The sequence below is a fragment of the Lepus europaeus genome, chromosome 2, assembly GCF_033115175.1.
Source record: "Lepus europaeus isolate LE1 chromosome 2, mLepTim1.pri, whole genome shotgun sequence".
NCBI lineage: Eukaryota > Metazoa > Chordata > Mammalia > Lagomorpha > Leporidae > Lepus > Lepus europaeus.
In genome coordinates, this window is record NC_084828.1 from 40,847,766 (window position 1) to 40,861,309 (window position 13,544).

The 13,544-nt window shown below is 33.8% G+C and overlaps 1 non-coding gene across 1 annotated transcript; it reads right to left on the reverse strand.

Annotated features, from left to right (window-relative positions):
* Positions 1–448: 448 nt before the first annotated feature.
* LOC133753055 (U1 spliceosomal RNA) lies at positions 449–612 on the reverse strand. The gene has a single exon (XR_009865024.1). It is a non-coding gene; the product is annotated as a U1 spliceosomal RNA (small nuclear RNA).
* Positions 613–13,544: the final 12,932 nt, after the last annotated feature.

The following is a 13,544-nucleotide window of genomic DNA, read 5'->3' on the forward strand; positions in this document are numbered from 1 at the left end:
ACTATAAGGCTTATGGTTCCAGCCAGATTTTACACTGAATCAAAGACCTTTATACATGGGTCTGACAATCAAAGAGCACAAGTTAACCGAAGCTACACTAACCTCTATGACCTTTTGGAATCCTTGAAGTCAGTGCTGTTATAACTTCACTGCTATCATCTTTGGATCAAGCAGACCCAAAAGGTGAGATCATTACAGTGTTCTGAGGGCTGAGTTGAGGATAAATAGCATTGTGTTAATTGAGAATAATAATTGATAATAACAGCATTGAGTGAACCTAAACTGAAAATTGTTTCTCTTAATTCTGATTGATACCTTGGAAGGAAAGGTTAGCAACAAATTTGTAACTCAGGATAACCTAAGGAAGCTTTGGCTCATCTCAAACACCTTTGTTAACAAAGTTAACTTTTAACTAACTTGTTTTTTATTTATTTATTTTTCTTTTTTTTAGGGGAGAGCGCAAACACAGTCCCCCACTACCACAAATTATGCAGTCGAATTTCCCACATTTGGGGAAATCACAGGAGTTAGCACACCCAGAGTGCAATGGATGAGCCTCACCCTGGGAAAACCACCTTCGTGATCATGGTATCTCCCCTGCCAGGTAAGTACATTAACTAACTTGTTAATTACAAGTTAAAATTGTTAGACAATAAATTAACTAATTAATATGTTATAAGATTCAAATATGTGTAATCTGAAATAAACATTGTGAAAAACAGAGAAGTGCTTACAAATGCCACTTAAATCTCCGACATACAGTTCTGGAGACTAGAAGTCTGATATCAAGTTGTTGGCGGCAATGACTTGTTCTGAAGCTGTGAGGGAAAAAGCTGTTTTTGTCTTCTGTGCTGGGTTTATAAATGACAATCTTTAACTTCACCTGGATAATTTTCTGCATGCATCTGTGAGCAAGTTTTCCTAATTGGTAAGGACATCAGTCATTTAGATATTCAATGACCTGATTTCTAAATAAGGTATGTTAGGAAATACTGGTGAATAGGATTCTACCACATGAATTTGGGAAAGATAATTGGAGGTTCAACATTTGCATCATTTGCATAGTATGGTGATTAACACTGATTTCATTTTGATGCTTAGAATATTGGAAAATAAGATTAATATTTGTTTTTCTCTAAAGTGGTTTACATCTATTATCCTAACATATTCTTTTCTACAGTTTGTTTGTGATACAATTTGCTGGATATGCATTTCATTAGCTTACCATTTCTTTTCCTCATTTCATAACTGCTTTCTTGTTCATCAAAATTTTCTATGTGCTTTTTGGGCAGCTAAATTATTCTAAGCCATGAGTGTGCTAACACAATAATTAATGCTATTTTATTGAACAATTAGAATTGTAACACAATTCTGTTTAACTATATTCAACTCAAATTTCACTTCAAGTAGTGCAATGCAACATGTGTGTGTGTGACTGATTGACCTGTGTGGTTTTCTTTTTAATCATCTATGAAATGAAGAGTGTACCTTCATGTTTTAGAATTTATAATCTGTATTAATATCAGTCAATTGCAAGTTCTTCATTTTAACATACATTTGTAGTGTAGAAAATTCTAGCCTACCTCCACTGTGTATATTCAGGAATAAATAAGTGCTTCAACTTCTTGCAAGTCAGAGCAAATGTTTTCCACATTGAACCCATCCAATAAACCTAATGGATGCAAAAATGCTATGGATAACTGTGCATTCAGAAAAGAACAGAGAATGATGCTTTAGACCTACTTCTGAGAGTTCATTGTATTGTTACAGTGAAGTTTATGCTGATTATGAGCAATTCTTTTTTCTTGTATAACCTTAACTATTCAGTTGTGGAGGTCATAAAATATATTCTAAGTTGTTTTCTGAAGGAAGAATTGTCATTCAAAAGGAAGGAATGAACATAATTTCTTACTTCGATTGAGAAAGCTTTTGCAATGTTGGCATTTATTGCATTCATTTACATACTCTATGAAGCTTTACAAACACATAGGAGTTAGTAAAACCATAACAATAACATATTCCCCAAATCATTGGTAAGTAGAGTAAGTTAAATTGTCTTTATAAGTGTGTATTTTGTGTTTTTCTTTTAATTTAAACTATAACTATGATATGAGTTTATCTTAATGATTAAAATTATTACTGTAGATTGGTTTAATATCCAATCCTTGATTGTGAGTGCGTATAGTTGTTCATTTTTACTTGCTCTTGAAGCATCAATTTATAAAATAATCAGCAAATCTACTACATATAAGCCTAATAAACAGCCAATGAAACAAATATAAAAAAGAATACATCTTATTTTAAATTATAAACTATAGAAAGATAAAATTTTGTATATTCTTATCTTAAAGCTGCATGGAAAATCTGTTCCATAAGCCTCCATGTCTTCCTGTGCTTTTTAAGCAGAACTTTCAAGCTTCCTAGCACTACAAATAATAGGACATATTAAGAAAAAAACCTTAATATATTTTTAAGAAACACAAAGTGGATAGTGGTGACAATGGTTTTAATATCAACAAAGTTAATATTGTATGAATATTTATATGACATCCATTTATTAAAATGACTGTAACTCAAACATAATTTAATTATGCTCTGCCATGTGTCTAAGCACACTCTGATTCATTGCTCAAGAAAGTTTAGAATGGGAACTTGGAAATTCCAGTTATGGCTACTGTAATGGTGAAAATAGTGAACTTTATTCCAGAAAAAGCAAGAATCTGGCTAACTGTGTCAGCTCATTTCAGGAAAATTGTTCAGTTCAGAGTCATTTCAGTCATTCTTGTTTAGTGTCCCCATCTCCCTAGAAATTAGTAGATTAGATGTGCTGAAATAAACAGTCTAAGAACAATAAATATCTCCAGCATTTAAAGAAAAAAGTGAATGACCAATTAACTTATGATCTTGGAGTTTCAGGCTCCTGGCTTCAGCATGGGCCAGCCATGAGTCTTACAGTCATTTGAGAAGTGAACCAGATATGAAAGATATATTTCTTTTATTTTAGGTGTTATAAATATAAGATTAAATTCACAAGTCATTTAATGCTCATTCTTTTAACATCTTTCTCTAAAATTTTATTTCAGTTACACAAAATTCATGTTTTTCATATACACAGATTTAGGAAAATATTGACCCTTCTGCCCCTAACCTACCTCCTGCCCTTGCTGCAACCCTTCCTCCTCCTCTTCTCACATTCCCGCTCTTAATTTTTGCAAAGATCTATTTTCACTTCACTTAATGATCGCATAGTTAAGCCTACACTTATTAAGAGTTCAACAAATAGTATGAAGGAAAAAACAAACAAAAACACATTGTTCCTCAATGGAAGAGACAAGGGCTAAAAACAATCATTGAATCTTGAAATGTTGATATCACTCCAATACATTATATTTCAGGTACTCTATTAGTTACCTTGGATCACAGAAAACATATGATATCTGTATATTTGGGACTAGCTTATTTTGCTAAGTATATTGAGTTCCAATGTGTCCATCATGTTTTAAAATATATTATTTCATTTTTTACAGGTGTGTAGTATTCCGTAGTGTATATATACACTATAATTTCTTTATTTAGTCAATAGTTAATGGACACCTGGGTTGATTCCATATCTTAGGTATTGTGCATTTTACTGCAATGTACATGGAGGTACAGATAACTCTTTCATATGCTTATTTCTATTGGTTTAAGTAAATTCCCAGGAGTGGAATGGCTGGTTAATATGGTATTCAGATTTCTGAAGTATCTCCATACTGTTTTCCACAAGGCTGAACAAGTTCACATTCTCACCAACAGTGGACCAGTATAACTTTTCCCCACAACCTCGCCAGAATTTGTCACTTGTAGATTTCTGTAGGAGAACCATTCTAACTGGAGTGAGGTGAAACCTCACCATGATTTTTCTTTGCGCTCCCCTAATGACTAGAGATGCTGAGTATTTTCTCAAGTGTCTACTGGCCATTTGAACTTCCTCTCTTGAAAAATGCTATTCAACTCTGCCCATTTCTTAACTGGGTTTGCTGTCTTATTATTGAATTTCTTGAGCTCTTTATAGATTCTGGATGTTAACCTTTTATCAGTTGCAAATATTTTTCCCATGCTGTTGGTTGTCTCTTCAGTTTGCTGAGTGTTTCTTTTGCAGTGCAGAAGCTTCTCAGCTTGATGTAATCCCATTTATCAATTTTGGATTTGATTGCCTGTGGTTATAAGGTCTTTCCCAAGAAGTCTTTGCCTATGGCAATGTCTTGCATGGTTTCCTCAATGTTCTCTAATCATTTGAGTGTATCGGGTCATAGATTTAGGTCTTTGATTCAATTTGAGAGGAATTTTGTGTAAGGTGTAAGGTATGGGTCTAGTTTCATACTTCTGCATGTAGAGATACAGTTTCCCCAGCACAATTTGTTAAATATACTGTCATTCTTCCAGGGATCATTTTTGTTCCTTTATCAAAGATAAGTTGGTTTTAGTTGCGTACATTGATTTCTGGACTTTCTATTATGTTCCACTCATCTACAAGTCTGTTTTTGTGCCAGTACCAGGCTGTTTCGATTATAACTGCCTTGTAGTATGTCTTTAAGTGAGATATTTTGATGTATCTGGTTTGTTTTTGTTGTATAATACTTGGGTTCTCCTGTGTTTCCATATAAATTTTAGCATCATATTTTCTAGTGATGAAAATTGCTTTTGGTAGTATGGACATTTTGGTGGTGTTGATTTTTCCAATCCATGAACATGGAGGATTGTTTTCCATTTTTAGATGTCTTCTCCTGTTTCTTTATTTAGTATTTTGTGATTTTCATCATAAAGATCTTTGACATCTTCGGTTAAATTTATTCCAAGGTACTTAATTATTTTTGGAGATACAGTGACTGGGACTGATCTTGCAAGTTCTTTCTCATCCATAGCATTTTATGTGTATACAAAGGCTATTGATTTTTGTGATTTGATATTATATCTTCCCACTTTACCAAACTCTTTAATGAATTTCAATAGTCTCGTAGTGGAATCATTTGGTTCCTTATATACAGGATCATGTCATCTGCAAATAGGGATATTTTGATTTCCTCTTTTCCATTTCATATTCTTTGATTTCTTTTTCATGACTAATGACTCTAGCTAGAACTTTCAGGACTATATTAAATGTCAATGGCGAGAGTGGGCATCCTTATCTAGTTCCAGATCTTAGGGGGAATCCTTCCAGCTTTTCCCTTTTTGATAGGATGCTAGCTATGGGTTTGTTATAAATTGCTTTGATTATGCTGAGGAATGCTCCTTCTATACCAATTTGTTTAAGGTTTCCATCATGAAAGAATATTGAATTTTTTCAAATGCTTTCTCTGTATCTAATAAGATAATCATAAGGTTTTTTTTTTCTTCAGTTTGTTAATGTGATGTATTACATTGATTGATTGGTGAATGTTGAACCATCCCAGTATACCAAAATTAAATCCCACTTGGTCTGGGTGAATGATCATTCTGATGTATTGTTGAATTCCATGAGCTAATATTTTGTTGAGGATTATTGCATCTACGTTCACTGGCAATATTGGTCTATAGTTCTCTTTCTCTGGTGTATCTTTTTCTGGCTTAGGAAATAAGGTGATGCAGGAATCATAGAAGGAGTTTGGAAGGATTCTCTCAACCTCAAATGTTTTGAATAGCTTGAAAATTGGATTGAATTATTTTTAAATGTCTGGTAGAATTCAGTAGTGAAGCCATCTGGTACTAAGCTTTTCCTTTTGGGGAGGGTCTTTATTACTGATTTAATCTGTATCTTGGTTATTCATCTGTTTAGGCTTTTTTATGTCTTTTGACTAAATTTTGATAGATTGTATGTGTCTAAGAATCTATGCATTTCTTCCAGATATCCTAATTTGTTGGCATACAGCTGTTTGTAGTAATTCCTTATTCTTTTTTTCATGTCTATGATGTCTGTTGTTAAATTTACTTTTTCATCTCTGATTTTACTAATTTGGGTTTCTCCTTTTTTGGGGGAGGGGAGTGTGTGTGGCAATGATGTATAAATTTTATTTTTTCAAAAAGTCAGCTCTTCATTGCACCAATCTTTTGCACTTTTTTAATTTCAACTTTATTTCTTCTTTAATTTTAATTATTTATTTCCTCCTACTCATTTTGGGATTTTTTTCTTTGTTTTTCTTGGTCCTTGAGATGCATTGATAGCTCATTTATTTGGTGCCTTTCCCAGTTCTTCATAGAGGCAGCGATTGTTATAATCTCCCCTCTTAACACTGCTTTTGCTGTTTCCCATAACTTTTGATATGATGCATTGTCATCTTCATTTATTTACAGAAATTTTTTGATTTATCTTTTAATTTCTTCTATGGCTCATTGTTCATTCATGAGCATGTTCTCCTGTCTTCATGTATTTGCATATGATCTAGAGATTCTTGTGTTGTTGATTTCCAGCTTCATTCCATTGAGGTCAGAGAAGCTGTTTTGTATAATTTCATTATTTTTTGAATTTCTTGAGACTTGATTTATGGCCTAGCATATAATCTATCTTAGAGAAAGTTACATGCCATGATGAGAATGTGTGTTCTGCAACTGTGGGGTAAAAGTTCTGTAGAGATCTGTTAGGTCCACTTGGTCCATAGTGTTCATTAGCTGCATTGTTTGTTTATTCTGTCTAGTTAATCTGCCCATTGATGAAAGTGGGGGTGTAGAAGTCTCCTGTTACCATTGTATTGGAGTCTATGTTTCCCTTTAGATCCATTCATATTTCTTTTAAGTAGCCAAGTGCCCTATAATTGGCTGGATATACATTTATTACAGTCACATCTTCCCATTGAATTGATGCCTTAATCAATACATAGTGCCATTCTTTATCTCTTTTAACAGTTTTCATGCTAAAGTCTATTTTGTCTAATATTAGGATGGCTACACTAGCTCTTTTTTGTGCTTTCTGTTAGCATGAAATATTTTTTCCATCCTTTCATTTGCAATCTGCTTATATCTTTATTGGTGATATGTGCTTTTTGTAGGTGACAAATAGATGCTTCATGCTATTTAATGCATTTACCCATTCTGTATCTCTTAACTGGAGAGTTGAAACCATTTACATTCAAGGTTACTATTGATAAGTAATGACTTAGCCCTGCCATTTTTCCATAAAAAACAAACAAACAAACAAACAAAAACTTGTTATTTACTTTGTATTTCCTTTGTACTTTTACTAGGAGATTTTCTGCCTTCACCTTCTTTCATAGTAATGTCCATGTTTCTGTGTTTCTGTGTTCCTTAAACATCTTTTGAAAGGCTGGACAAGTGATGACAAATCCTTCAATTTCTGTTTGTTACGGAGGGTCTTTACTTTACTTTCATTCATAGATGAGAGGTTTACAGGGTAGAGTATTCTGCTTGGACAGTTTTTTTTGTTTGTTTTTTGTTTTTTTGTTTTTTTTGTTTGTTTGTTTCTGTTAAGACTTGGACTGTGTTTCAACATTCTCTCCTAGCCTGTGGGGTTTCTGGTGAGCAGTCATCTGTGAGTCTCATTGGAGAGCCTCTGAAAGTAATCTGGCATTTCTCTAGTGCATATTCTTGTATTTTTCTTTGTTTTACTGTGGAAAGCTTGTGTGAACACACAAATTCTTCTGCAGCTCCTTCCCAAACCCAAAATTCCACCTGCCCTGTCTCAGCCTGGCAGTGGACACTGTTGAGGGAAAGTTAGGGTTAGATAAACATGCCCCCTCTACTTCCACTGTGTCCATGGGCAACCACTAGCAACTGCTAGCACCCAGGGCTCCAGTCCAGATTCACACCCCACTCTCCCTCTGGCTATATCCCCATGATCATTGCAGTCTGGTCTCGCCTCTGTCTCCAAGCTGCCTCTCATTCTGGCTCTAGGCTACTGCAGTTGTGCTTATGATTGTGTTTGTGCTACACATCTGCACCCTACACACAGATCCATGGCATTCCTCTTCCTCTTGGAGGAGTTCAAGTGCCATTTTTCTCCAATACTTCCCTGAGAATGCACTTCTTACCCTTTTTTTTCCATTCCTATCTAAGTGCAGCATGTCATTCCCAAATCTGCCATCTTGGAAGCCCTGGAAGATATCTTTCTCTCTCTCCCTATCCTTCTCTCTTTGTCTCTGTCACTCTGCCTTTCAATTGAATAAATTTTAAAAGACACACAAGCACATGCATGGAGAGACAGAAAACAATATTAAAATTTAGTACTAAAATTTAGAAACTTTTAAATTCATAATCAATTGAGATAATAGTAAGAAAAGCAAATCTAATCCATGACTTCCCATCTGTGAACAGCTTTCAGGGCCTTACTTGAAAGGCAGTCACTGGCAAACCAGCAGTTGTTCCTGAAGCAGATGTTGAAGATTGCGTTCAAAATGAACCTCTGATAAAATTAATATTTACTCTATATGGTTTAGCAAAGTGTGCTTCCAGAGGCCTGTGGAAGGTGGAATTATAAATATGTTTCTTTGGGTATAAATCATTTGAAATCTGTAAGCAGTTTTTTCCATAGGATTCATTCTGCATGAACTTTTTGAAGACTGCTGTTATGCTTTTTGCAGCCAAGAGTGAACATAGTAAGGATAAGAATTCAGAATATCAAAAAAAAATTCCATTCTTATATTTTTCTCTGTTCTCAACATTGGCAATTTGCTTTGTTCCTGAATTATCAAGGTAGAGCTCAAGAAAACTTCACCATAGCTCACTCCTCATATGAACCTGAAATGTTTCAAACAGACACACAAGTGTCTCACCAGATCCCCAATAGTAGACACATCAGTCCTCAAGGATGGGTACACAGTTACCAAAAGGCAGGGTGCAGAAAAACAAAATGGAAAGGCAAAGGTGAAAATCTTTTGCAATTAAAGAAAAAATTTAAAAGCAAATGAAAGAAACAAAATATATATGGAAGTTACAAATCAGAAACAATGTTATTTTAAACTGGGGCAGATTTTGCAGGAGTACATTAGCCAAAATAATTTCCAAATTTCCAATTATCTGATATATTTAATGTAATTGCATCCACAATATTTAGATGCTTTATTAAATGCTTAAGTCACATAAAAAATTAAGTATTAAGAACAGTACTTGATTAAGCATGGTCAATTATTGAAAATAATCTAAAATTGTAACAGTGAGTAGTACCAGAAAACACAGCCTAACCAATGTAACGAAGACAGAGATGTAAGGACTTTTTCAACTGTGCATTGACATTCTTTGCTTTGTAAAAGCTGAATTTCAAAGTAGTGTACAAATCTTATAATCCAATGGTTTATTGGAAGTTGCATGTTTATTTCATGAAACATTAAACAAAAGTTTGGATTACATTAAAAATAAAAGATACAATAAATAATTAAGATAAATTCACTGTTAAGAAAAACATTTTCAACTGTACTTCACAATTTAAAATTTTTGAAATGCAATACATAATTCTTACATGTAATATCTGCCTTGAATCTGTTAAAAATATTTGGGTTATGAGAACAAAAGTTTTTAAAGTGGACACAAGTTCTATGTTAATAAATTCTTTACCCTAATGTATAATTATAGTAAAATAAGCCTTTTATCTAATCATAAATAATAGCTGTATAACTTGAAGTTTTTGTATGATTCATACAGAACTATTAAAACTGTGTTTTAAGTGCTACATAATTTTCACAGTATGTTACATTTAAAAAAGGGGCTTCATATGTACAGTGAGATTCCAATTTCATCTGTCTTTATTTTAAATAGTGATTTGTATTTGATTATATTTTTGCTTCAAATGTGGATTTATATTATAATTCACATTGGTAATAAAATAGCACACATATTCATATATGCACATAATTATAAGCCATTAGTTAAAAGTACAGGTTGATAAGTCTTTTTATCTCTTAAGAAAATTTAAACATATTATCTAATTAATATTCTGAATTAAAGAAATCTAAAATATTTCCAATCCTAATTAGTAGCAGACAAGAAAGCATTCATCAGAAACAAGGTAGAGTACCAAAATAATTGGCAATTTTGACACAGATCCTTTGCTTGACCAAACCAATCAGCCTCTTCAGTCTTCTCTTAAGTACATTTGTGTACTTGCTTGTAAAAGTCAGCTTTAGCAAGAATCTTGCAATCTTGGTAAAAGCAATTTACCAATAATCACCAACTTCTATGTCTGACCACCTCTGATACCAATCAGGTCCTTCATACATCACTATCTCCCAGATGATGTCTGAATATGGTGGCCTGTCTCCAGAAACAATCCTGGTAGATCAATTTACCCAGACTCACCTAATGTTTGCTTTTTTGCTTTTAGGAATTTTTCATCCACTGGTCACCTCCCCCACTAACTTACTGTTCATTGCCTACAAATTCCCACCTGCAGCATGCTGTTTTTGGAGTACGCCCAAACTCTCTCCTCCACTGTAAAATCTCTTTGCAATAGTTCCTATGCTTATCTCAATGGTTCTTTATAAATCCTGCTTCAGTTTAATGAAACTTTCCCTCTAGAATATTGTAGCTGTTCAGTAAAGGCTCTAAGCAATCAACTGAATTATTGACATTTCCACAGAGATATTGAAATAAAGTTGGGCTGGAAGATGTTTGCTTGTTCTGAGGAAAATTGAAGAAATTGGTCTTCATGTTAATTTGTTCTTACAAATAAGATGAAGCCCTCTAGTCTTTCGTGGTTGATATTATTTGTCAGACTTATTGAAAAATTTGTTTGGTATGGTAATCTAAAGTGGTGAAAAACATCGTCATTTAAAAATCCGAGGTGGTTAGAGAAACAAGAAACAACAGAGTAATTTTGTTATAACAAGAAAAATCCATATACTTGCCCTTCTTAGACAGTGCATATCTGAATCTTCAAACAAAAAAAATGTTGTGTTCTCAGTTGGATGCCTCTTCAAATGAATAGTTCATGACACTGCTTTTTAAAATATCTCTTTTGTTTCTTGTTTTTTTTTTTTTCTTGCTCAGATGGAAATTTGTGCAGAGAAAAACTATTTCTTGCCAGACAAAAACAAGGAAAGTTTTAGGATGCTAACCAGTGGTGTGAAGCAGTGTGGACAGGAAATTCATGTTGTTAAACAGCAAGACCTTGAAACTTCCTTAGTAGTTAAGTTGCTTTATTTTTCTTACTTCCTGAAATATGTCCTATAATCTTTACAGAGACATGGATTTAGTTTGGCTTTGAAAATTTTGCTATGACTTACTTTTTAGACTATTTCCAACTTTATATCTCTGAATTTTTTAAAACAAATTTCAATTTCCTATCTCTAATGCAATGTAAAATAGTTATGTTATGTTTAATTGAGAATAAACCAAAATTCCTACAGGTTTATAGTAAATTAAAGCCAACAACACAGAACATCATATTTTCAGTATGTATAAAACTACAATTTGGAAACTTCAATATTTATACTAAGAATATGTGTGCCTAAGAAGGCATAGCTTTCTTTTCTCTCCATATATGAAGGATAGGACTAACTTCTCAATGTGATATTTTTTTTTTTACTTTTGAGTATTTACAACAGAAAGTATCCAAAGATATTAATAGATTTTTTTGCAAGAAATAATGGAGTCCAGCTATGGTGCAATCTAAACCTCTCATTAACAGAGAGTTAAAAAATTCCACCTGTTTTTCAAATGCTAAATCAAAGAGATGAACATATTGTGATAATAAATGGAAAATAATATGATAGTAGAAGGAAGATATTAACAATGAACTTGATTCTCATTTCTTTAGGCCAAAAGCATGATTTCAACCCCTTACTGACAAGTGATATTTCCTGAAAAATCCAACCAATAAACCTTTACACAAGAAAAGGAGGTCTAAGAAATATGCAGAGCAAGAGATAGAGGATACCTTCTTCAACAATGGAAATCTTAACGAAAATGGTAGTTTGGTCTCAAGAACACAAGAATTAATTCCCATAACTTAGTGGCATAAACCCATAGAAGCATGAGACAAGAAGAGACTGTCCCAAGGATATTTGAATCTACCTATCAGTGTTGGAACTCTGTGAAGAGTTATGGAATAGAGCATCTGTCACTGTTTTAACAAAAAATAAAAATGAATCATAAAGAAGTTTCATTCAATAAAAATCGTTTTAAGAGGTCCAAAAATGAGAAATGAATTAAAATGTGAAATTAGTGAATGCCAAAAATTAAAAAGTAGATTACAGGGGAAGTTGTCAGCCATCTACTTAAGACAACATATCCCATGTCAAGAGTGTCTGGGTTTGAGTCTTTGTTTCAGATTACAGCTTCTTGCCAATTCACATCCTGAGAGGCTCACATAGTTAGATCCCTGTTACCTATGTAGCAGACCCAAGCTGAGTCCCTAGCTCCTGGCTTCATATGATCCACCCTTGGTTGCTGCTGGCATTTGGAGTCTATGAGTGGATGTCAGGTTCTTTCTCTTTCTCACTTTCTTCTGCCTGTAAGATAAATTGAATAAATGTATTTTTAAAATACAGTACAAATTTTAACTATTCCTATTATTCAGTTAATGATGTAACTAAAATATACAAAAATAAATGGTTATAAAATGGAAATCAAACTGTTTACAAAATCAATAGACATTGTATATACTGAAAAAATGAGGTGCTAGCTATTAGTCAAAATGACAATAGTAAATGGTAAAAGAACTTAAAACAGAGGCACTGTTATATTCAAACACACAATAGAAAAAAAATATTTAGCACAGGAATGGTTGTTGTGGATTACTCGGATAAGCCTCACTTGAGACTCCCTCATATCAGAGAACATTATGGAGTCCCAATTGCTCCATTTATGACCCAGTTTCCTGCTAATGCATCATTGGAAGCAGTGCATGCTGGTCCAGTACTTGTGTTATTGCCTTCCACCTGAGACCCAGGTGGATTTTGAGGCTGCTTCATTTAACAAGGCCCAATCCTGATGTTGCAGACATTTGAGAAGTGACCTAGTAGGTAGAATATTTATCTCCCCTATCCTACACCTTATCTTACTATTATCAAGTAGACACAAATAAACATTTTTAAAAAGAAAAAATTAAGATAATGTGGGATGACAACTCAAAGAAGATATTGGGAAAAGATAATTGGAGGGGCCCACACTTTGGCACAACAGGTTGAATCCCTGGCCCGCAGCACTAACAACTCATATGGGTGCTGATTCTAGTCTCGGCTGTTCCACTTCTGATCAGGCTCCCTGCTAATGTGCCTGGGAAAGCAGTGGAGGATGGCCAAAGTTCTTGGACTCCTGCTTCCATGTGGGAGACCCAGAAGAAGCTCCTGGCTTCTGGCTTCGCATTGGCTCAGCTCTGGCCATTGCAGCCATTTGGGGAGTGAACCAGTGATGGAAGATCTCTCTTTCTCTCTCTCTCTCTCTGTGTCTCTACCTCTCTCTGTAACTCTGTCTTTCAAATAAATAAAATAAATCTTTAAAAAGATAATTGGAAAATATAAAGTACAGCTCAGAACAACTGCATCTTCTACTACAGTTAAGTTTAAACAAGTTATATTCATGAAAATAGGTGTTTCCCTATATCTTTGAAAAATCACTTAAAGCAACACTGAAAGCAATGT